The sequence below is a fragment of the Rhinopithecus roxellana genome, chromosome 3 (genome assembly GCF_007565055.1).
Source record: "Rhinopithecus roxellana isolate Shanxi Qingling chromosome 3, ASM756505v1, whole genome shotgun sequence".
Lineage (NCBI taxonomy): Eukaryota > Metazoa > Chordata > Mammalia > Primates > Cercopithecidae > Rhinopithecus > Rhinopithecus roxellana.
The window spans coordinates 78097754-78123087 of record NC_044551.1 but is presented as its reverse complement, the minus strand read 5'-3'; the positions used below and the strand labels follow the sequence as shown (position 1 = coordinate 78123087).

The window sequence follows — 25334 nt, the reverse complement described above, 5'->3', positions numbered from 1 at the left end:
TTTTGTCAAGTTGTTTCTATTAAAAAGTATGGATTTTAAAAACTAATAACTAATAATTGCCAAATGCAAAAAAAGTAGTTTACAAAACACTTTCCTTTCCTTCTGAAGGTTTTACGATGCATTGTTATCATCAACCAGACTTATTATTAAACTTAAATGGCCAACTGAAAGAAATAGTTCTGAAACCATTCTTTCACCACTGATTAAGACTGGGATGGTAGATAGAGGTATCACATTCATTTAGCCTTCTGAGTTGTCTGGGCAGACTTAGTTACCTTGCCAGCTTCATAAGCCTTCTTGTCGACTATGATGATGACACCCAAGCAACTGTTTCATATAATGAACAGCAAAATGACCTAGAGAAGAATAGTTAGAGAAGGTCTCAATATACATGTGCTTGCTTGCCAGGAATCATATCAATGATGGAAGCATCACCAAATTTCAAGAATTTAGGGCCATTTTCCAGCTTCTTACCAGAAGACTGCTCAATCTTTTCCTTCAGTGCAGCAAACTTTCCAGCAATGTGAGCAGTGTGACAATTCAGTACAGGGGTGTAGCTAGCACTGATTTAGCCTGGATTGTTCAGAATAATCATCTGAGCAGTGAAGCCAGATGCTTCCATTGGTGGGTCATATTTGCTGTCACCAGCAACTTTGCCACAACGAACATGTTTGACAGGCACACTATTAAAACTGAAGCCCACGTTGTTCTCAGGAAGAACTTCATTCAAAGCTTCATGGTGCCTTCCAACAGACTTTACTTCAGTTGTAACATTGACTCAAAGAAAGGTGACTACCATGCCAGGTTTCAGAATACCAGACTCCACTTGACCCACAGAGATAGCACCAACATCATTTTGTAGATATCCTGGAGAGGTAGATGCAATGGCTTGGCAGCTGGGTGAGTTGGTGGTAGGGTGCAAACCAGACCTTCAAGCAGCATGGTTCCACTGGCATTGCTATCTTTATCAGTGACTTTCCATGCCTTGAACCAAAACATGTTTTGGTTCATATTATACAGCATATTATCATCATTCCAAACAAAAATTGGCACAAATGCTACTCTATCAGGGTGGTAAGTCAATTTTCTTAACTTAAGTGAGTGCTGACTTCCTTAACAATTTCTTCATATTTTTTCTGGTTGTAGGGTGGCTCAGTAGATTCTACTTTGTAAACACCAACAATTAGTTGTTTCATACCCAGTGTGTGAGCCAGAAAGGCATGCTCATGGGTTTATCCACTCTTGAAAACATAGCATGAAAATCATCAAGGCCAGGAGCAACAATCCAGACAAGCCAGCATGAGATATGCCTGCAATCAGATTTTTGATAAAGTTTCCAGTGTCTTGGGTCATCAATGATAGTCACATGATACCTGCTGATTACAAATTTCTACAGAGCAATATCAATAATGATACTACATTCACACTCAACAGTTCACTATATTCACACTCAACAGTTTATTAAGACGGACCCAGGCATACTTGAAGAGTTCTTTCTCATCACAACGGCCTCACTCTCAATATTTTCGATGGTTCTTTTGTTGATTCCACCTCATTTGTAGGTCAAATGACCTTGCCCAAATCTACATGTCCAATGACAGTGATATTGATGTGAGTCTTTTTGTTTCCCATTTTGGTTTTAGGGGTGGTTTTCATGACATCTGTGTTCTGACAGCAAACCTCTTGCAAAAAGAGTGAGTTGCTTTGCTTTATCAGTCTGCTTGGGTGATCAAACTGTGATTAAATGGGCAATCTTGTGTATGGCATACTTCTTTTAGTTAAATAGTATTTTATCTTTACATAATAGACATGGACTTATAACTGTGTCAACATAAAAGGCAGATGGATCACCTGAGGTCAGGAGTTTGAGACCAGCCTGGCCAACATGGCAAAACCCCGTCTCTACTAAAAATACAAAAACTCACCAGGCACAGTGGCACACCCCTGTAATCTCAGCTACTTGGGAGGGTGAGCCAGGGAGAGTCGCTTGAACTCGGTAAGCAGAGGTTGCAGTGAGCCGGGATCAGCCACTGCACTTCAGCATGGGCGACAGAGCAAGACTCTGTAGCAAAAAGAGAAAAAAAAAATTTCATTGTTAACTTTTACCTGACTTTGTTTATGTTTGTTTTATTTTCATCTATACTAATGGTTCAGGGAAGGTCCTTTGCATACTGTGATAGGGATGACTATGTCTTCCGGTTTTCAATACAAGGGCAAAATGTATAGAACTACAAAAATACATTAAAAAAATCATTATACGGCCGGGCGCGGTGGCTCAAGCCTGTAATCCCAGCACTTTGGGAGGCCGAGACGGGCGGATCGCGAGGTCAGGAGATCGAGACCATCCTGGCTAATACGGTGAAACCCTGTCTCTACTTAAAAATACAAAAAAATAGCCGGGCGACGAGGCGGGCGCCTGTAGTCCCAGCTACTCGGGAGGCTGAGACAGGAGAATGGCGTAAACCCGGGAGGCGGAGCTTGCAGTGAGCTGAGATCCGGCCACTGCACTCCAGCCTGGGCGGCAGAGCAAGACTCCGTCTCAAGAAAAAAAAAAAAAAAAAAAAAAAAAAAAAAAAAAAAAATCATTATATTGACTCCTATTTCTGCAATACTTTGCATCATGCTGGATTGTATAATATTGTCTATAAAATAGTACAAAACAGAGACTTCATTTCTCTTAAGACATTTTTTATTTTATGAAAAATATTTCTTGCACATTTTCCCCTTCTTGCACCTCCCATCTAGACATTTTCTAAGCTTTCTTGCTTTTTGATGGTTTGCCTGTTAGATATAGATGGGTATTTTGAAAAGAATTTGTGATGGTTTTCCTAGAGTGTGATTTACAGCCAGTGAACAGTTTCCTATAACAGTCGACGTCTTGCTGTTAGTCATCCATTGGCATTGATTATTTTGCATTAAATTTGTAACATTTTAATTCTCGGTCTGGCATCTGATCTTTTTATAAACCACCCAAATTCTACTTTATTGTGATACTTGGAGTTAGGTCCATGCAGAGCAGAAAACTTATTTCACAGTCCCTACTTGTTTATTACTTGTATAAATCCAAGTGATATTATTGTGTCTCAGTGAACCACATGCATCTAATTAATCAACCAACAACTCTGCGCACTGTATGGTACACAGATAAGTATAAAACAGTCAAAGAATGCATTCAGCATTCTTACAATCTGAAGTGACAGACACGAACAAAAGGAATCAGCAAAAGAAGTGGAAGAGAGCAAAACATTATAAATTGATCAAAGAGATAAGAAATAAGTGCTAGGACTTACAGAGAAGAATAGATTTCCATGGAGAGAAATTGGACATGAGCGTAGAGAGGGAATGCCAAGAGAGATGATAAAGGAACATTAAATAATAAATTTATATTGGTTTTTTGATGAGATAGAACATGAGGAAGATGATCCTTAGGAGAGGAGAGTTGGAAGACTTAAAAAACACATGGATGCAAGAAAGAAAATGGAATTTGTGGCTGGGCGTGGTGGCTCACACCTGTAATCCCAGCACTTTAGGAAGCCATGGCAGGAGGATCACAAGGTCAGGAGATCAAGACTATCCTGGCTAACACAGTGAAACCCCATCTCTAGTAAAAATACAAAAAAATAGTGGGGAATAGTGGGGGGCACCTATAGTCCCACCTACTCTGGAGGCTGAGGCAGGAGAATGGCATGAACCTGAGAGGAAGAGGTTGCAGTGAGCCGAGATTGTGCCATTGCACTCCAGCCTGGGTGACAGAGCGAGACTTCAACTCAGAAAAAAAAAAAAAAAAAAAAATAGGGATACACAATTTTCCTAATGTTAATGGTTTTTTTTATATAGTATGAAGTAAAACTGGAAGAAAAGGTTGTGTTTTGAATCTAACAACATAATATACCATGTTCAGTAACCTGAGTCTAATAGGTAGGTTGTATGAATCACATATAATAAGTTATTATTTCAGCAAAACCAATAAAGTACTATGCAAATGTGTCCTAATAATTAAGTTGGAAGAATAGATCATCTCATTTCAGTGTTTCAGCTGGCATTTGGGGGCATGAAATAGAGCATTAGCTGTAGGAATAAAAAGAAAGGGATGGCTGAAAGCTAAGTTACACTGAAACAAAAGATTGGATAATTAAGGTAACCCTGAAATTTGTTTTGTCAAGAAAATTATGAATTCAGTTTTTGAAATTCAGTGAAAATGGAATTTCGGTGAAAATGGAACATCTCAGTGTTTCTGTTTAGCTATTTTAGATGGAAGGTCAGAATTCAGAGAGATTAAAAATAAGGGTGAAACATTTTAGAGTTGAGCTTTGAGATTTCTATGTTTTTTATTATTATTATTATACTTTAAGCTCTAGGGTACATGTGCACAATGTGCAGGTTTGTTACATATGTATACTTGTGCCATGTTTGTGTGCTGCACCCATCAACTCGTCAGCACCCATCAACTCGTCATTTATATCAGGTATAACTCCCAATGCAATCCCTCCCCCCTCCCCCCTCCCCATGATAGGCCCTGGTGTGTGATGTTCCCCTTCCCGAGTCCTAGTGATCTCATTGTTCAGTTCCCACCTATGAGTGAGAACATGCAGTGTTTGGTTTTCTGTTCTTGCTGATAGTTTGCTGAGAATGATGGTTTCCAGCTGCATCCATATCCCTATAAAGGACACAAACTCATCCTTTTTTATGGCTGCATAGTATTCCATGGTGTATATGTGCCACATTTTCTTGATCCAGTCTGTCACAGATGGACATTTGAGTTGATTCCAAGTCTTTGCTATTGTGAATAGTGCCGCAATAAATGTACGTGTGCATGTGTCTTTATAGCAGCATGATTTATAATCCTTTGGGTATATACCCAGTAATGGGATGGCTGGGTCATGTGGTATTTCTAGTTCTAGATCGTTGAGGAATCCCCATACTGTTTTCCACAGTGGTTGAACCAGTTTACAATCCCACCAACAATGTAAAAGTGTTCCTATTTCGCCACATCCTCTCCAGCACCTGTTGTTTCCAGACTTTTTAATGATTGCCATTCTAACTGGTGTGAGATGGTATCTCATTGTGGTTTTGATTTGCATTTCTCTGATGTCCAGGGATGATGAGCATTTTTTTCATGTATCTGTTGGCTGTATGCATGTCTTCTTTTGAGAAATGTCTGTTCATATCCTTTGCCCACTTTTTGATGGGGTTGTTTTTTTCTTGTAAATTTGACTGAGTTCTTTGTAGGATCTGGATATTAGCCCTTTGTCAGATAAGTAGATTGCAAAAATTTTCTCCCATTCTGTAGGTTGCCTGTTCACTCTGATGGCAGTTTCTTTTGCTGTGCAGAAGCTCTTTAGTTTAATTAGATCCCATTTGTCAATTATGGCTTTTATTTCCGTTGCTTTTGGTGTTTTAGACACGAAGTCCTTGCTCATGCCTATGTCCTGAATGGTATTACCTAGGTTTTCTCCTAGGGTTCTATGAATTTTTGACAGTGAAGCTCTGTTAACAATTACCAATTAAGTTTCCTGTAATGTTAAATCCTTTCATGTACATTTGTGTTGAACAAATACAATTTTCTTGGCCAACGGCTACGTTCTAAAATGTTCCCCTATTCCACCTCCTGGGAAATATATACTATACGTCATAAATGTAAAACATCACTACAAAATCAACTCCTAATACTTATCCTACTGATATTGGAATAGCAGTGAAGTTCCATTTGTAGTAGCACATTCCTCCTATATGATAGAGACAAGTTTTCTTTTTCAGAGCAGTTACTACAATATCACCAATAATTTATGTACTTTGTGTTTTCTTCCATTGATTCTTATGAAGCAATTTTCATAAGTACCTTATTATTTACACATGATACCTGACCAAGACAAATATTTCAGCCTCTCATTTCATTTCTTGCTTAATACCCTATTATTCTATAGCTAGCCCTTAGAGAAGTAGGTACACTATTTACTTATAGTAAAATCACTTTTGAAATAGTAAGGTAAATATATAATGGGCCAGATCTCATTTTAATGGAGAATTTTTGAAAGCTAAAGTGCTACAGGAAATTGTTTATTTGATATTCCAGTGCCTTTTAAATTATAACATTTATTAGTATTATTAACACCTAGTATTAGTAATACCAGATATATTTCAAAACTGTGCAAAATATTTATTTTACTCAAGAAGCATTAATCAAATTCAAACTATTTTATATGCTATTGTAGAGTAGGGAGATCTCTGTTTGATTACGATCATCATTAAAATTAATAGCCCCACTTTTGGTCTTACAGATCCTGGCATGACTGAACCCATGCCAGTCTGTTAGAGCAGTACATTGAAAATGTGTGCAAATCCTTTATTATTTCTACCTTAAAGAGTTGAAATCTATTTCTTCTTCCTTTGAAAGAAGGCAAGTCCTGTGGCCTGATTTAACCAACAGAATGTGGTAAAATGACCTTGGATAAATGCTCAGATTACATGTTGAAAGATCTGGAGCTTCCACCTTTCACCACTTTACATGCTCTGTCTTAGAAGCCAGCCACCTTGTAAGATGTCTGACTATTTTGAGAACACCATGCTGTGAAGAGGCCAATTATCTACATGACCGTATATAAATCACTTAGCATGGTAATAGGGAAAATAATATCCTCTTTACCTACTTGATACTCTGAAGATTCCCTAACTAGTAAATATGAGTATATTGTAGATAGGTATATATTACTTTTCAGTATATACTTTTATGAATATATATTTAAAAATAAAACTTGCTCTGCAAGGTCTGTGACCTTGAGAAACCAAGCATTTAATGTATTTTTGAATATTCTATGTATTCTATATTTTAGGATATTTACATAGGATATGTGAACTTGAATAATAAATATTTGCACAGCCTAATATGCAAAGGTAGCTCATCTCTGGCCAAGGCTATATTGGCATATGTGGCACTGAGTCTACACTAACATCCTGTAAATAACAAAAAAAACCTTGATTTTAAGTAGAAAAACTCTTTATCTTGAGGATTCAAAATTCAATGGGCCAAAATATATCCAGGCCTCAGAAATCAATTGAAATAAGAAACAGAAATACATCAGTAACTCAAGATAATTTTATTTATGGTTGTCAGTGTTTAGCTACATCACTGTTCTTTGGCTGTAACCTGTATTATGTTCTGCAACTTTGTCCAAGTACTGTAGGCACATTGCTCTATAAGGCATACATCGTAAAGTTGCTTTTTTGAAGGGACCAGCACACATTAAACTATAACCTTTTAGAAACCAATCATCTAATACCAATTTTAAATCATGGGAAATGGATTATTGTCTTTGGTCAGGTAGCCACTTGTGCAGTCATTTGTGGCCATGGGAACAGAACTTACTGTACTGATACCTCCACTGAAGTTACAACCATATGAATTAGGGAATAGACATGGATTCCATAGGAAAACTAATGTTATGATTGGCTTAAGCTGGGCAGTAAACCTAGAGGGGTCTCCTACTGGTTGCTACTAGTGGAGACAGAAAACTCATCTTAATTTGTCAGGTCTCAGGACAAATTTCCTTTTAAGTATCATTTTTCTGATAATATTTCTGATGCCGTCTTCCTTTATCATCATGGTTTCATTCAGAGGGAAGTGACCTATTTGATTTGTAGCTGAGAAAGCATGTAATTAAATAACACCCCTGGGCTCATTCTATTTTTCTGCCTTATCACAAAATAAAAAGGAAGGTCTCCTAAAGGAGAAATAAAGAAAATGCTGATACATAGCAAATGATACTTTAGATTTGCCTACAAGGACAATCCTCTTACTACAAAATAAGTGACTATAAAGTATTGGAGAACTTTGGAAAAAAATAAAACAACTACATAAGCATTGTGAATGCTGTAATGTAATTTATTAAGTTTGTTCCAAAACAGAAAGAATCATTAGGTCATCTTTCATTGATGCTGCTTCGTTATCATTATCAGCGTTTGCAACTTCAACAAAAACAATACTTCTAAACTAGAAATATATTAGATTATTTAAATTATGCTAAAAATTAAGACTTTATTTTAAACTTCCAACATGTTTATATTAGCATTAAAACAGAAAATATGTAAAAAACTTAAATGAAAATGAAAGATTTAAATATAAGGTGAAATTTCAAAGATTACAGTGTTCTTACTAGACAACAAATAGAAACTATATTTTAATTGTTTTTATTTTAGTCATTCTCATACTCCCCCACCTTTCGTATGCATTTGAAAGAGATGTATGAAATTAAAGAGAATAACAATAAACAACAAAAAGAACACAAAAATATAACTTAGGAAGATTTTAGTTCTAAGCAGGAGCTAAAAAAATAACCCCATAAATTTGAAAGCCACCTTATGGAAATAGCCAGTAGGATTTATCAATAAGCATACTGATATCTATTTGTACTGCATAATTTATAAGCACATCGAGATATCCAAGGCATGAAAAACACAATTCAAAAACACAAGCAAAAAAACAAACAAACAAGCAAAGAGCATATGCATGAATATATTTGGAATATAAAGCCTTAGAATTAAGCTTAAAATTGAGGATAGCACTGATTGTAGTGATCATCATATCCAACAAGCAACTAGTTCATTAATCTTAAGAAAAGCCTTCATTTATATATTTGGTAACATAATAACTTACAAATCACATGCTTCAGTGAAGACAGTGGAACAGATAAGTTCTAATTAAAAAAAAGTTTTATAAACCAAATGGTATCACATAAGTTCATTTTATTAGGCTATTGCCACAGCTATCAAAATATCATAAAATAAATGATTAATAAGGCTAACAATACTAGTTTATTATTTAACCCAGATTTACTCAGCACCTAATACTTGTAAGACAAGTGATAGGTCCTGGTAAATAATAAAAGAGATTAAAAATGCGCCATATCTAAGAAACACTCTAAAATATTAAAATAATAAACGTATTCACTACACAAGATTAGAAAAGACTAGCAAATAATTGCTAGAGTACTTAATCAAAAGTTCAGCAGGCTGTATGTGCAAATTGAGAAGATGCAGCTGGGAGAGTGAAACCCTCATGACTGATTAGGGAAACATATTTGGTTGTATCTAGTTGGTCCTAAATTGGAAGTTGGGACAAAAATGAGGGAAATTGTTAGTTGTTGTTTAAGCAGTGACTGTCTGGGGATGATTGCTGCCAGGTCTGCGGCTTGGCTTCCTGGATTGGTTGCTGCAGATTCTGGGTTGCCTCTATTTCTGTATATGATATGTTAAGTCCCTCATTACTTAGGCAAAAAAAAATTGTGTGTGTGTGTGTGTGTGTGTGTGTATACACATACATAGTTACAGTAAATATCCAGAATTATTAACTTTAACATTATAGATAATGTCAGTTATTTATAGGGTAGATGGTTGGATTTTCAGGGATGGATACCTTCTTTGTGTGAAGGTAAAGAAATTAATAACAATTACTTATTGAGTATATTAAAAACTGAGTATATTCAGGTCACTAGGATTTATAAGCAAAGGGGTATAAATCCTGTAAAAATTGATAGAATCATGAAATCATTTGTATTATTTTGACCAAAGAAATGAGGCAATTCAATATGTGAGGAAAGATTTTCTATAACTTTTTTATTTTAAATTTTCCTGCATATATAATAGATGTATATATTTATAAGGTACATGAGACGTTTTGCTACAGGTATGCAATGCATAATAATCACATCCTGAAAAATGTGGTATTCACTTGAAAGGAGAAATTCAATTACTGCAGTACTAAACTAAAGATGTAAGTAAATGTAGAACGTGCTCATTACCCTCTGCCCACTTTACAATAATGAAAGGTAAATGAAGTAAGCCAGAATATATAGTTGAACCCACTTTTCATCTAACTCTTTGCGAAAGCTCTAGAGAAGATTTTGGGAAACTGTAGAGATACAGACAAATTAATGAGGTCATAAATTAATTTGAGTTAAGAATATAAGAATTACTTTTAGTTTTTATGTTAGTGAGAGTTTCTGATTTTGAGAATCTAGCCTTTCTTCCACATACTCTGGCCAAGTTAATGTAGACATGACTGCATATGCGCATTGGGTTTTCCTGTTTTATTTATTGGCATCTGTGTCTAAAACCAAACAAACAAATATCCTTGAATTGAGAAACTGAAGCAGCTCATTCTCCTTGTTTACTATGCAATTTCATCTGGGATCGCTAAATTTATGTAGCCAGTTACCTAGATTACCCTTCTTACCCTTACTACCACCAAGCATCGGTACAAAGAGGTTTGTGGCAGTAAAGCAGAATCAGATTTTACTGTCAAATTTTCCTTAAATCTCTATAATATTATCTACTTTTATGATGAAAATTCACCAATGAATACTCCATAGGAATTGAGAAGCCGTACTATCATGATATCTGAGACATAATCCCTGTGCTCACTGAGTATATGTTTATTATGGTAAAGCAGATTTGTGCACAGATAACTCTGATGAAAGCTTAAAAGTTAGTAACCTCATAGATGTACTATAAAGTCATACAAGTTTTCAGAGTGGGCAGTGTGTGTTCGCATTTGAAGTAAACGATTTATTGGATCAAAGTGGCTTTATACTGAGGATAAGATTGAAATGTATATTCAAGGAGAGGATAAATTGATTCTGTAAAAAATCAGAGAAGGAGCTTAGAGAAGTATTTTTTCTCTTAGAAGGAAATCATATGAACGAAAACATAGAACCTGGAAACTTGTTTGGAAGGCATATAGATATCTCTGGGGACAATGATAATACAGCTTAGAAGCTAAAGAAAAATAATACAGTATTTTGAAACTATTACATTTGGAACCATTGCAGGAAATTGGGTTTAGAAAACATTGCTGTGTATGAGATATGATGCTTTTCCTCTACCAGCCTACAGCTTAACTTGTGGTATGATAAAATAAGCACACAGAAAACAATCCAATTGACAGGATAGCATACATGTTATATGAAATGTACACTTCACTGATTAAATCCATACTTTTGCTATAAAAATCTATTGGAAATCAATACTTTCCCATGTTAGATTTAAAATAAGATTAAGAAATTCTTTTTCTGCAGTAAAATTTTATACATTTGATTGATTCAAATTCTGCTTAAATATTTTTATTGTTTTACAATTTGACTGGCAAAGATAAGAAAAGTTTCAAATTCTTGATGACCGTAATTTTCTAGGCTTCATGCACTGTTTTACCCTTAAAAGAGAAACAGTGAAAAGTACTTCCTGCTGTCATAGAATAATTTTGTTTTTGGAGCCACTGCTGTCAAGGCAAGGATATCTAGAATTATTTTGCTAGGTTTTTCTCCTGGGGGAGACAGTTTAATAACTATCATTATCAAAACAAAATATAATTACTAATAATGTTTTTTGAAAATAGAGGTATATAGTAGCAGAATGAGCTAATGGGAAGCCTCTATTCAACTCGTTATTTGCCTTTCTCATTTTATGACAAAATATCACTGGAAAGATAATTAAAAGCAAATATTATATTTTTACATTTTTATATTTTAAATAAAAATAAAAATTTTAAGCCTTCCCAATGGAACTTAAAAATAAAGTAGTCATAGCTGTCCAAAAGCATACACTAGGATTACTACTTTTGGTCTGGAGTGTATTACAAGACATATGGATTTTTTTAATTAAAGGCTGTCTAGATTATCTTCATTAACATTTAAGGCCACATCCAAACTGATTAAGAAAAAACACGAATGTTTTGACTATCAAGTATCAGTTTCTTGTCTTTCACCAGCTCAGAATGGTTTAATCTTCTTTCATAACCCTTAGACTGTCTTTCATGTTTTTAAGCCATACACATAACTCTCCATACTTCATGTGTAATAGCTAATATTTCTGTTTAAAAAATATTAAACATTTGTTTATCTTGCAAGATAGATTCATTTACCATTAGACGTGCATTAAGGTGGAGGTAGTACAGTTAAGAATGTCAGCAGTTCATAGGATGCAATTTCAGTTGTTCAAGAATTCTCTTAAAGTAAATATGCAGACAGGGTCAACTCGTTTGAGGCTTTCCCCTTTTATTTATACCACCAATTAAGCTTTCTAATATCTACTATGCTTTCTCCTAAGGCCACCTGCTCTGGAACTTTGAAGTCTTACAGCTCTTAAAGATGGCACATCTCAAAAAGATGACACTTTTTTGGTAAAAGATCGTTTCCTCCTAATGTAAGAGAGAAACTTGCCTTGGTCATATCCAATACATGATTCTCTTTTTGTTTTATCATTGTTTTGTATCACATCAAATTATACTTTGCAACTCAATTGCCTCCATATCAAAATCTCTATTTGTTTATCAGAGGGAAAAATTCACATAATATATATTTAGTTATATTTTATTAATTGCATATAGAATGCATACATTTAATATGTATTTAATTATATATCTAATTATACATTTTATATATAATTAAATATATGATAAATATTTATAAATCTGTATTTAATTATGTATTTAATATATATTTGTGTGAATTAATTATATATATGTGTATATATATTTAATTGTGTGAATTAATGGTGTATATATGTGTGTATATATATCTATAATGGGAACCTAAGGGACAGTGAATTATCTTATAATTCCTTATATCCCATGGTCAGCAGATATCAAAAGAAGAATATTCAGTAAAAATAAATAGCTTTTTAAAAAAAATTCTATATACTTTTTTCATACCAATCCAAAAATCTTGATAGTGTGTCCAAAGTTGGTTCCTTCCAGGGTGTTGGTCATCTCACTGACTTCAAGAATGGGGCCACAGACCTTTGCAATGAGTCTTACAGCTCTTAAAGATGGCACAGACTCAGAGTGAGAAACATCAAGATTTATTGTGAAGAGAGAAAGAACAAAACTTCCACAGTGTGGAATGGGACCCTAGCATGTTGCCGCTGCTGGCTGGGGTGGCCAGCTTTTATTCCCTTATTTGTCCCCGCCCATGTCCTGCTGATTGGTCCATTTTACAGAATGCTGATTGCTCCATTTTACAGAGTGCTGATTGGTCCATTTTACAGTGTGCTGATTGGCCTTTTTACGGGGTGCTTATTGGTCCATTTTACAAATCTCGAGCTAGCTACAGAGCACTGATTGGTGCATTTTCAATACTAGCTGCAGAGTGCTGATTGTGCATTTTACAATCCTCTTGTAAGACAGAAAAGTTCTCTGAGTCCCCACTCCACCCAGGAAGTCCAGCTGGCTTCACCTCTCAATAGGTTTGAAGATTCAACTGCTTCCATATTTTTCTTGTTTTCATATTTGCTTATGGTGATACATGCCTTTAGAATTGGAAATATTGGCTTTCTTTGGTTCTGTTTTAGTGTATGGAGCTTATTTCTGCCTCCTTCCTAAATCCCATGTGTGAGTGGAGTGCCTTTCCGTGGGGGAATATAGAATAATTTGCTTCAAAATTTGACAGCACTCTACCTTCTGGTAACCAAAGGGAATGTTGGTGAAGACATGAAGGTTAAGTAGGTGAGATAAAGTGATTAATTAACCATTATGTTATCTTTAGTTTCACATGTGGTACATGTGTTAATCTTGGCATTAACTTGCTGTGTGGCATTTGACATTTTACTTTTTTTCTGCCTCAATTCCTTATCTACAAAAATAAGTATAATTATGACTGGTCTCACTTTATAGTGAAAATCGTTATCTCTACTAGTTCCTTATTACAGCCTCCCAGTCATGCTACATTTCTTTGGTTCAATCAATATTCCTCTCTTCTAGATGAGCATTTTATTCTTTTATTTATTTTTTTAAAAACCTAACACATTGTCCCTCATCCATATTCCCACAGGCCGACCTTATTTGCTATTCCTACTTGGGTAACAAAGAAAAAAACAATTGGAAGAAGATTTCAGCAAGCTCCCACCATTACATAAACCCTCCTTAACTGTATCTGTGCTGTTGTGTCTTGTGCCTTCTTCCTCTAAATGTGTGTGAGTTCTCTACTCTTTATAGAGGCCAACTGTGTTACTTGTGTGCTACATCCATTCCCTTTTTCATATTCAAAGACGTCACTACACATTTCCCCTTTCTTTCTTAAATTATCATGTTATTTATTCCCCTCTCAGTTCACTGCAACCTCCACCTCCCGGGTTCACGTGATCCTTAACCATCAGTCTCTCAAGTAGCTGCGGCTACAGGTGAGTAACACCATGCCCAGCTAATTTTTTTTTTTTCTTTTTCTTTTTTTGAGACAGAGTCCTGTTCTGTTACCAAGGCTGGAGTGCAGTGGTGTGATCTCAGCTCAGTGCAACCTCCACCTCCCGGGTGTGATCCCAGCACTTTGGGAGTTTGATGCAGGTTGATCACTTGAGGTCAGGAGTTCGACCCCTGGTTTCACCATGTTGCCCATGATAGTCTCAAACTCTTGACCTTAAGTAATCTGCCCACCTCATCCTCCCAAAGTGCTGGGATTACAGGCGTGAGCCACCATGTCAAGCCCCAGCCTTTTCATGAGTCATAGACCACTCCTCAAAACCCTCATCATCCCTGCACTCGCAAAGCCACTGGTCCAAATAATTATTAGGCCACAAATGAGTTGCCACAGTAGCCTCCTAACTGATACTGTTTCCCTTTGCTTCAATCATTCTCACCATAAAGCCAAAGTGTTTCTCTGTAGGCATATGCCACTCCTCTGGTAAAATCACTTCAAAGATGTTTTATGTCACTCATAGTGAAATCCCAAACCCTTAGAAATGCTTAAAGTATTTTGAGATCTGATATCTCTTAATCATTCTCTCACATTCGTCTCAAATACCTTTCCACACTTCTTCCTTTTTGGCTACACTATCCTTCTTGCTATTCCCAAACATCCCAAACATGTTTTCTGTAAACATTAAACATGTTCAATCTGAGATTTTGCCCTTGTTGTTCTCCCTAACTGAGATGCACTTCCCAAAATATTTTCCTTGTTATATTTCTTTTTTTTTTTTTTTTTTTTTTTTTTTTTTTTTTTTTTTTGCTATTCAAAGCAATGTGTGTTTACACTGAAGACAATGAGAGAGAATTCAGGGAATGATTAGAAACAGTTGAGAATGGTAGAGGAATAAAAGCAGATATCATATAAATAAATATTATAAATACACAATATTAACAGTTGCTTTCTAGAATACGGGATTAATAAACATACATTATATTTATTATCACAAATAATGTATCTTTTTTATTATTATACTTTAAGTTCTAGGGTACATGTGCACAACATGCAAGTTTCTTACATATTTATACATGTGCCATGTTGGTGTGCTGCACCCGTTGACTCGTCATTTACATTAGGTATATCTCCTAATGCTATCCCTGGCCCCTCACCCCACCCCACGAGAGGCCCCAGTGTGTGATGTTCCCCACCCTGTGTCCAAGTGATCTCGTTGTTCAATTCCCACCTATGAGTGAGAACATGTGGTGTTTGGTTTTCTATCCTTGTGATAGTTTGCTGAGAATGATGTTTTCCAGCTTCATCCATGTCCCTACGAAGGACACGAACTCACCCTTTTTTGTAACTGCATAGTATTCCATGGTGTACATGTGCCACATTTTCTTAATCCAGTCTGTCACTGATGGACATTTGGGTTGATTCCAAGTCTTTGCTATTGTGCATAGTGCCGCAATAAACATACGTGTGCAAGTGTCTTTATAGCAGCATGATTTGGGTATATGCCCAGTAATGGGATGGCTGTGTCAAATGGTATTTCTAGTTCTAGATCCTTGAGGAATCGCCATACTGTCTTCCACAATGGAAGAACTAGTTTACCCTCCCACCAACAGTGTAAAAGCATTCCTGTTTCTCCACATCCTCTCCACATCTGTTGTTTCCTAACTTTTTAATGATTGCCATTCTAACTGGTGTGAGATGTTATCTCATTGTGGTTTTGATTTTCATTTCTCTGATGACCAGTGATGATGAGCATTTTTTCATGTGTCTGTTGGCTGCTTGTCTACTTTAGATTTGTATTAAAACATCATCTTCGAAGGAAGTCTTGTTCTAAGTATTCAACCTAAATTAGCACTTCCTTCCAACCACACCTTCTATTCCCTTTCCCTGCTTTATAAAAAATAGCACCAATCTTTTTTTTTTTTTTTTTTTTTTTTTTGATGGAGTCTCGTTTTGTCACCCAAGCTGGAGTGCAGTGGCGGGATCTTGGCTCACTGGAAGCTCCGCCTCCTGGGTTCACGCCATTCTCCTGCCTCAATCTCCCAAGTAGCTGGGACCACAGGTGCCCACCACCATGCCAGGCTAATTTTTTGTGTTATTTTTTAGTAGAGATAGGGTTTCACCATGTTAGCCAGGATGGTCTCAATTTTCTGACCTCATGATCCACCCGCCTCTGCCTCCCGGTGCTGGGATTACAGGCGTGGGCCACCATACCTGGCCAATAACATCAATTTTTAAATGACATTTTGTATTTTGATAATTTGTTATGCTCATTTTCTGACTCCTCTCTACTTACCATGACCATAATTTAACATTCATGAGGGTGGGCACTTTTATGGTTTTTAAGTTTTAGAATTCATATATACTGTTTGAATTAATCAATACTTATTCCAAATGGTTGCTTTAAATATAGAGGAGATAATGTATACAATCTGAGTAAATTTGGCCAATAGCAGAATCTTAATAAATGCTTTCTATTATCAAGGAGAGTCTTTGAAACCTCAATGATATGATCATAATTTAAGATATGGAGATGAGCATCTGTATTGATTTAGAGAAGGAGGTTCATTCATTTCCATTTCAGTACTCAAGGAACATTTGAATGGGAGAGTGAATAGTAGAATTTGTCTATCTTCCTGCTTATAAAAACAGAAGGTAATTTTTTATTTAACTTAAGAAGCTAGAGGTTGCTGCTTGGATTACATATTTAGATGGGGATTTTCCAAAAATAATCAAAATTTTTATTCCCATTGAATTAAATATTGCAATATATAAGTATATACTATTTTATTTTGGTGTTGTAAATAGTAAATAATTTTATAACACAAGATTAATACTACTAAAACTTATTCATAATCTTTATTATATAATAACACTGACAATGGTGAAAAATCTTTGTGGTCAAAAATACTGTATAATTAATTAAATATTTAAATAAAATTGTCAGTTTAAAAGAAAAAGTAATATCATCTAATTTTCATTAAAACAGCGCTTCTTATGAAGATTATTTGAAGCTGTTATCTATCAGTTTGGGTATATATTTAGTTTTATAAAATTGGAAAAATAGTAAAACTTTACTTTTTGAATTAACACTCCATATCTTTATACCAATCAATGGTGATAAAAGCCGAAAAATGATGTGTAACAACTCATCAAGTACTAGGTTGGATGAATAAAAAAATTAGAAATCCTTTGAATGGTCCTAAATTATCTCTCTGGCAAATTAAAATATTTAATTTTAATATGTGATTATAAAGAGATTATATATTGCTTCTAAATCTTTTTTGGTTAGTGATATTTGAAGTATTGCTATTGTAAACTAAAAATAAAGTTCTTAGCCTCCCTCAACAATCTGAATGGACCCCTCCTCTTCAGCAAGGACATTCCAAAGTTAACCTGAAAAACTAGTTCAGGCCATGATGGGAAGGGGGAGCTGGACATGCCTCAGTCTACCCTCTTCCCTGTTGGAATTACTGATAGAACAGGCTCCTTAAGTCGGATGAGAAACATTTATTGTCTGTTATCTCTGAAGCCTACTACCTGAAGGCTTCATCTACATGATAAAACCTTGGTCTTTACAACCCCTTATCATAACCCAGACATTCCCTTCTTTAGAGAATAACTCAGTTGCCAATCAGAAAATCTTTACATCTACCTATGATCTGAAAGTCCCTGCTTTGAGTTGTCCCACTTTTATGTACCAAACCAATGTATATCTTACATGTATTGATTGATTTCTCATATCTCCCTAAAATGTTTAACATCAAGCTGTAACCTAGCTAACTTCGTAAGGCAGATGTGGTCAGGAACTCCTGAGGCTGTCACAGGCACGTCCCTAACCTTGGCAAAACACATTTTCTAAATTAATTGAGACCTGTCTCAGAGAGTTTTGCTTTACACCATAAACCAAAAATAATAACTTATTAAAATAATAATATCTTACAAAAATTTTAAATATGTTAAATTCTTTTCTTTTCCTTTTTTTTTTTTTTTTTTGAGATGAAGTTTTACTCTTATTGCCCAGGCTAGAGTGCAATTGTGCAATCTCAGTTCACTGAAACCTCCGCCTTCTGAGTTCAAGTGATTATTCCTGCCTCAGCCTCCCAAGTAGCTGGGATTACAGGCAGGTGCCACCACTCCTGGCTAATTTTGTATTTTCAGTAGAGACAGGCTTTCTCCATGTTGGTCAGGCTGGTCTTGAACTCCCAACCTCAGGTGACCAGCCTGCCTTGGCCTCCCAAAGTGCTAGGATTATAGGTGTGAGCCACTGTGCCTAGCACTCTTTTAAATGTTTTGATATTTAAACTCTGAGTCAGCTCTTTTAAACACCTTCAGGTTAGAAATTTGTCTCAATTCTCGCAGCATGTAATCTGAGATCTACTACATTCAAATACTCAGGAAATTTATTTGATATAATTTATCATAGTTTGAAGAAAGTCCTCTTTAATGTGGTCAACATACAATTATAGCATAACTGTAGTATATGTATATACAATTTATTCTTCTCAATCTGTTTAGCAAAATATACAAAGACCAAAAATTATTTGCAGAATAAGTAAATATTTGCAGATTAGAAAAAAACTGTTGATTGAATTATCTACTATCTTTTGGTAGACAAAATACTAAGTAAAGAACAAGAGATGTGCAATTCTAAAAACGTTTACAAGTTTTAAAAAATGCAGCTTATTTATTTTCCCGTAATAGAATTGTAAAACATATAATAGAAACACAGCCAGACATTCTTTTACTATTAGCAGAACTCAAAGTCATTTACAGAAAAACAACTTTTAGTAGGAAAAAAACATGTTATAAAATCTTTTGAACCTTAAAAACCCAGAAAAGAGACAAGTGTTTCCATTATGTATTAGAATGAGAAGAAGAAAACACACAAACACACACACACACACACACACACACACACACACATACACAAACCTTTTAGAGGCTTCAAAATGGAAGCATGCAGTCTCTAAAGTTAATGAGTAGGAGCTGTGGGGAAAAACATTTTCTTACTTGGCATGTCTACATTGTAGTTATAGCATTTTCTGCGTTGTATTGCTATAATATTCTAGCTACAATTTGGCTAAAATAGTTATTCCAAGAGTTTCTTTCTGGTGTCTTTTTGTGAAAGACAATTATATTTCTCAAATAGCTACAAACTTTTTCAAGGTCATCCTGAAACTTTTGTGTATAGTGGGAGAGGATGGAACATGGTGACCTGCTGATATTTAATGTCTCTAGTATTCAGCTAAGAGTCTGTATGATGGTTCTATCTGAAAACATAAACAAGATTAGATATTTTTTAAAGAAGACAAGATAATCCCAATTTAAAGAAAATTATGGACACGTAAATATAATTTTAACCATTTTATCACTAAATCTAGTTGGCACTCATAAATCTGAGTACAAACAAAGCTACAGTCACAGATTTTTATTTTTTATATATTTAATTATTATTATTTTATATGGATTCTCGCTCTGTCACCTAGATTGGTGTGCAGTGGTGCAATCAGCTCACTGCAACTTCCGCATTCGGGTTCAAGTGATTCTCCTGCTTCAGCTTCCCAAGTAGCTGGGATTACTGCTGCATGCCAACACGCTCAACTAATTTTTGTATTTTTAGTAGAGACGGAGTTTCACCATGGCGGGTCTCATAGTCCTGCCCTCAAGTGATCCACCTGCCTCATCTTTACAAAGTGCTGGGATTACAGGCGTGAGCCACTGCTGCCTGGTCAACAGTCACAGTTTTTAAATGAATTATTTATACCAAACCTTCAAATGATATGCCATATCTTATATAATCTTTTTTTATTGAAAATTACAGAAGGGTAAAACCTCTCACATCTTTGATAATGTTGATAGCAATATTCCCCAGAAGTCTGTATAAAATAGTCATATATTCATTAAAATATGGGTATACTTAATTCATCAATGTGCAAATAAAATAATGATAGAGGCAGGATAATTTTTTGCTCCTTAGTTCAGCTACATCCAGGTTCTTGTCTCACGACCAGGAAAAATTGAGCACACAGACACATTGAAGGGTGAAGAGGGCAGAATTTATTAGGTGAAAGGAAAGCTCTGAACAAAGAGAGGGGTCCTGTGTGCAGGTTGGCTCCACCACATTCCCTCAGTGCATGTGGCCTCCAGTCCCTGCAAGCATGCCTAGGAAAACCCCCTGTGTAGGTTCCCTTATCTGCACAAAACATTTAGTGTAACACTTGGGCAAGGTGGAGATTCTCCAGGGACCCTTCCTTATCTGCCTGGGCATCATTCTGGCTCCTGCCTCTATCAGTGGGCCGGCCGCGGTGGCTCACGCCTGTAATCCCAGCACTTTGGGAGGCCGAGGCAGGTGGATCACAGGGTCAGCAGATCAAGATCATCCTGGCTAGCACGGCGAAACACCATCTCTACAAAAAAATACAAAAAAATTAGCCGGGCATGGTGGCGGGCTGGAATTTTAGTAGTCCCAGCTACTCGGTAGGCTGAGGCAGGAGAATGGCGTGAACCCGGGAGGCGGAGCTTGCAGTGAGCCGAGATCCAGCCACTGCACTCCAGCCTGGGCGACAGAGCGAGACTCCGTCTCAAAAAAAAAAAAAAAAAAATACATTGTGACCAACTGGTTTTAAACTTGAAGAGCATGAGTGACATAATATTAAGAAAACTATTACTATACATATAAATATTAATAGAATATTACTCTTTGTCCATATTAAAAACACTTATAATATGCCAATAATAGGGACTTTTGGTAACCAGCCAAAACAGCTACATTAACACTTCTAATAATCATATTATTTAATGTTGAAATATTAGGACCATTTTAATTCTGATTAAAACATTAAGATTAAGATAAGAATTACCAGAGTTTCGAGACAAAATGTCGTTGGTGATTCTAGCTAACGTAATGAAGCAACAAAAAATAGTATAAACTTAGAAAGCAACAAACATAATTCACAAAAGTTAGGATTAAATATCAATAAAGTCATTGTCTGCATAAAAACTTGTAACTAATAGAATTCTAAAAGTATACACATTCTGAAAGATCATTACACTAAATGTGTCAATGCCCTTTTATAACTACAAACAACATAGGAATAAATGAAAAAAACAACTACGAAGTCTGACTGGAGCTAGAACTATTACCTTATGAAGGATATAAAATAGGACAAATAAATAATAATTTATACTTCTAATGAAATTTAAATCTGCATATCTCAGCCATTCTACTTTCAGGAAAAACTTGGAAAAACTTTCACCAATTTATATAGCAAAACTTGGACAGGGCTATTTTTTTATTACACATTTTATGAATTGTATAATGAATAAATGAATTATAACTCATAATAAATGTATAGTGTGATTATAAAACATGAATAAGGAGGAAACTCGTAAAATGTGGAATAGTGGTTACTTTCAGGTGGGAGAAGAACAAGAGTGGGGAGTCAAACAATGGAGACATAGAAGAATTGAACACAATGATCAATGAGATAGACTTACAATATGCATTGGATATACATGTTGATAGAGGTTGTGTCACCTTTTCAAATGCACATCAATATTTTAAAATTGCTATATATTACATGATAGGGAACATCAATAAGTGTCTTGAAATAGAAATATATCATTCCCTGATGAAAAAGCAATCGAAAAGGAAATTTTCAGTAAAGTAAACGCAATAACATACCAAAGGCCTTTCTAGCAGGAAATTAAATAAAACCTTTTACTAAAAGAAAAACAAGAAAAAGAAAAAAACCTCTGGTGTAACAAGGGAAATGCAAATCTTAAAAAATCCAATCAGATATCTATAATGTTCATTTTTAAAACCTATAAAGGACAGATATTGTTTTGAAGTACAGGCAAAAATAAAAAGATCTTCAATACATAATTAAAAGACTAGAAAAAGCTCAAAATCAAACTGGCTAATCAACTGCAAGCCAATGTCACTTCTGCATTTAAATGTAAATATTCTTAAAAAATGAAAAATATCTGTTCTGTAGAAAAATAATGAATTAGGGCCACATCCTACTTATAAAAGGAGATCTTCACCACTTTTCCCAGATGCAAAATGCTTCATTATATGGATGTATTAATTTATTCATTCATTGTTCTGTTTATGGGCATAGTGTTTTATTTTTCCTTTATCTTCTTTTAGTTACACGTAATACTACATGAATATTTTAGTTGCTGTTGAATTATCATTAGCCTTAATTCATAGAAATAAGTTTACTGGGCCAAAAGTTAAATGTCAATGTACTTTTGTTGGATATTGTCAAATTTCTTTCCAATTACAATTGTATATGAGCAATGTTTTATCCGCAGGTTCACGCTCAGACTATCATCATACAGTTTTGTACTAATCTGGTAGGTGAAAAGTGATAAATTAAACCACTGTGTAGTTTAATTTGCATTTTTCCAATTATAAATCAGAGCAAAGTTTTTTGTTCTTTGCTTCGTTTTTTGGATACATCTGGGAGCCAGCATGAAAGACAGACCAATGATTCTGGCCATAATACCATAATGGTATTATGTCCTTATGTAGTCCACTTCTACATTGAAACAAGGCTTGCCCTTGTGACCGATAGAATACTGTATATATGATGGCATGTGACTTCTAAGAACAAACCATAAAAGGTATGCCAGCCATAGAAGATAAACCTTTAGACTCTTGCTTTGTTCAATCTAGAATAATCCAGTTGCCATTCTGTAACAACACTCAAGCTGTCTTTGTAGAGAGAACCTATCAAGAACAACTGAAGTATTTAATCAATAGTCAATACCAACTCTCAAGCCTGTGGGAGTGATTCACCTTGATATCAAATCATCCAGCCCCATTTCAGCCTTCATATAATTCTAACCCTGGATGATTTCTGAATACAGCCTCATAAAAGATTTAAGTCAGAAATTCCCAGCCACTTTATCCTAGTGTCGGCCAGGTAAAGGAGCTCCCCAATTTGTTTGTCTGAAAATGTATTTTATTTGTCAATATTCCTGGAGGATATTTCCCAATGGAAATAAAATGCTGTAATGGTAGTTACTTTCTTTCAGTACTTAGAAAATGCCAAACCAGTATTTCTCTTGTGAATATGAATGAGTTATTTTGTCACTTCAGTAAATGTAAATTGTAGGTTTCTATTACTTTTAGGATTTTTGTATGACTTTCTTCTCGAATAGTTTTGTTATGATGCTAAGAGTGATTTTATTTGATCTATCCAATTGGGTTTTTTAGAATTTCTGAAGTCTTTGTGGATGGATGTATTTTGTCAATTATTTTTTAGTTTTGCAAACTTCTCATTCACTATTTCTTGTGATTTTGTCCATCTATTTTAAACTGCATTTTTCTATTGAGAAATAATTTTTTTGTTTTTGTTTTTGTTTTTGTTTTTGAGACAGAGTCTGGCTCTGTCTCCCAGGCTGGAGTGCAGTGGCCGGATCTCAGCTCACTGCAAGCTCCACCTCCCGGGTTTACGCCATTCTCCTGCCTCAGCCTCCGGAGTAGCTGGGACTACAGGCGCCCGCCACCTCGCCCAGCTAGTTTTTTGTATGTTTAGAAGAGAGGGGGTTTCACTGTGTTAGCCAGGATGGTCTAGATCTCCTGACCTCGTGATCCGCCCCTCTCGGCCTCCCAAAGTGCTGGGATTACAGGCTTGAGCCACCACGCCCGGCCTGATGATAAATAATTTTGTTAATATATTGTCTCTTTAGTTGCCTCTAATCTGTTGCTAAGTACATCTACTGAATTCATAATTTAAACTACCTTTTATATTTTTTGAAGTTCATTCATTCTTTTTATAAATTTCAATTCAATGCTGAAATTTTGCTTTATTGTGTTTATATTCTTGACCTTGCAATTGTAAATTAAACATTTTGACAATACTGATATTCGTATCATTCAGTGGTCTCTTTTTGGTGAATTTCAGTTTTGTCTCCTGATGTGACCCTAATTTTGCATTGAATGTATATTTATATAAATACATTCACACACAGACACACACATACAGAGGAAAAAAAAAAAAAAACTGGAGGCTCTAAATAATGTCACTTTCCTGGCAAGAGTGGTTATTTTGTTTCTGGAAGCCAATAAAAAATGGGCAGGTGATCTTAATTTATCTTGTATTGTGGTGATTCTCAGGTTTATTTTACTTTGATGGGCAAATTCCAAATCGTTCTTTCTTTAGTTTGTCTCACTTCAGACTCTATACTTAAAAGCCTACAGTGTTTTTTAGAGATCCTGCATCTGTGGTGGACAGTGATCTCCATAATAACCTGCCAAAAGCTGTTTTAGCCTTGGAGGTATTTAGCCATTACTTACTTGCTTAGTTATTAGCCTTTTTTACTGCTGTGTTCAAAGAACAAAAATACCCTGGAAGGAAACCATGATGCAAGATGTAAGGCTCATTTGCATTTCAGTTTTCTTTGTGATCTTGTAAATTCAATTTCTGTCTACTTTCATGATCCTGAACTCTAACATTTGTCTCTTCAGCTCTGATGGAAGAAAACACTGTTGTATTCCACATTCTCTTAGTTATGGTTTTCTACATAGCTCTTCAGGACCTTAACCTTTTCAGGACCTGATGTCAAATACCTCTAGAGAAAAACAGCAAAACAATGAAGTTTATATTGTTTTGTTTCCTCCTTCTTGCTGGAATGTCAATTTCTGATTCTAATTTTAATAACATTTTCCTTTTTAGAGCATCAGGTCCTACCAGCCAGTTTTATATAGCTAGAAGTGGAAGTTTACTTGCTCTCTTCTTTGTAATATTCACGGTATCAAATTGCACTTAAATTCTTTTCCTAATATGGGTAAATATGTATGTTAGCCTGTTTCGTGGGTTTTTTTCCCAGCTTAAAAAATTGATATTTAAATATTTTGAAGATACTGATATCTGAGTTCTTTCTACATTCTTTACCAATAATTATTTACTAAGATTTTATTTTCCAAATCATTTGGATCAGGGTACATGTCCGTTCCCTTTCACTGTAAATCTAATTTATAATTTTCTTTGATTTTTTAACTGAAAAGGTTTATTTTTCTTACCTGTACATGGAGATGTAATTGCTGTTGTTGTTTTTGTATTGATTCTGTAAATTCTTTCTTAGAGACAATAACCGTTCTAATTGGAAGGTAATAGACAATCATCACCTTATAGAAGGCAT

General features: G+C 35.2%; 1 pseudogene; it reads right to left on the bottom strand.

The window, feature by feature from the left end:
- Positions 1 to 236: 236 nt before the first annotated feature.
- On the bottom strand, positions 237 to 942 carry LOC115896354 (annotated as a pseudogene).
- Positions 943 to 25334: the final 24392 nt, after the last annotated feature.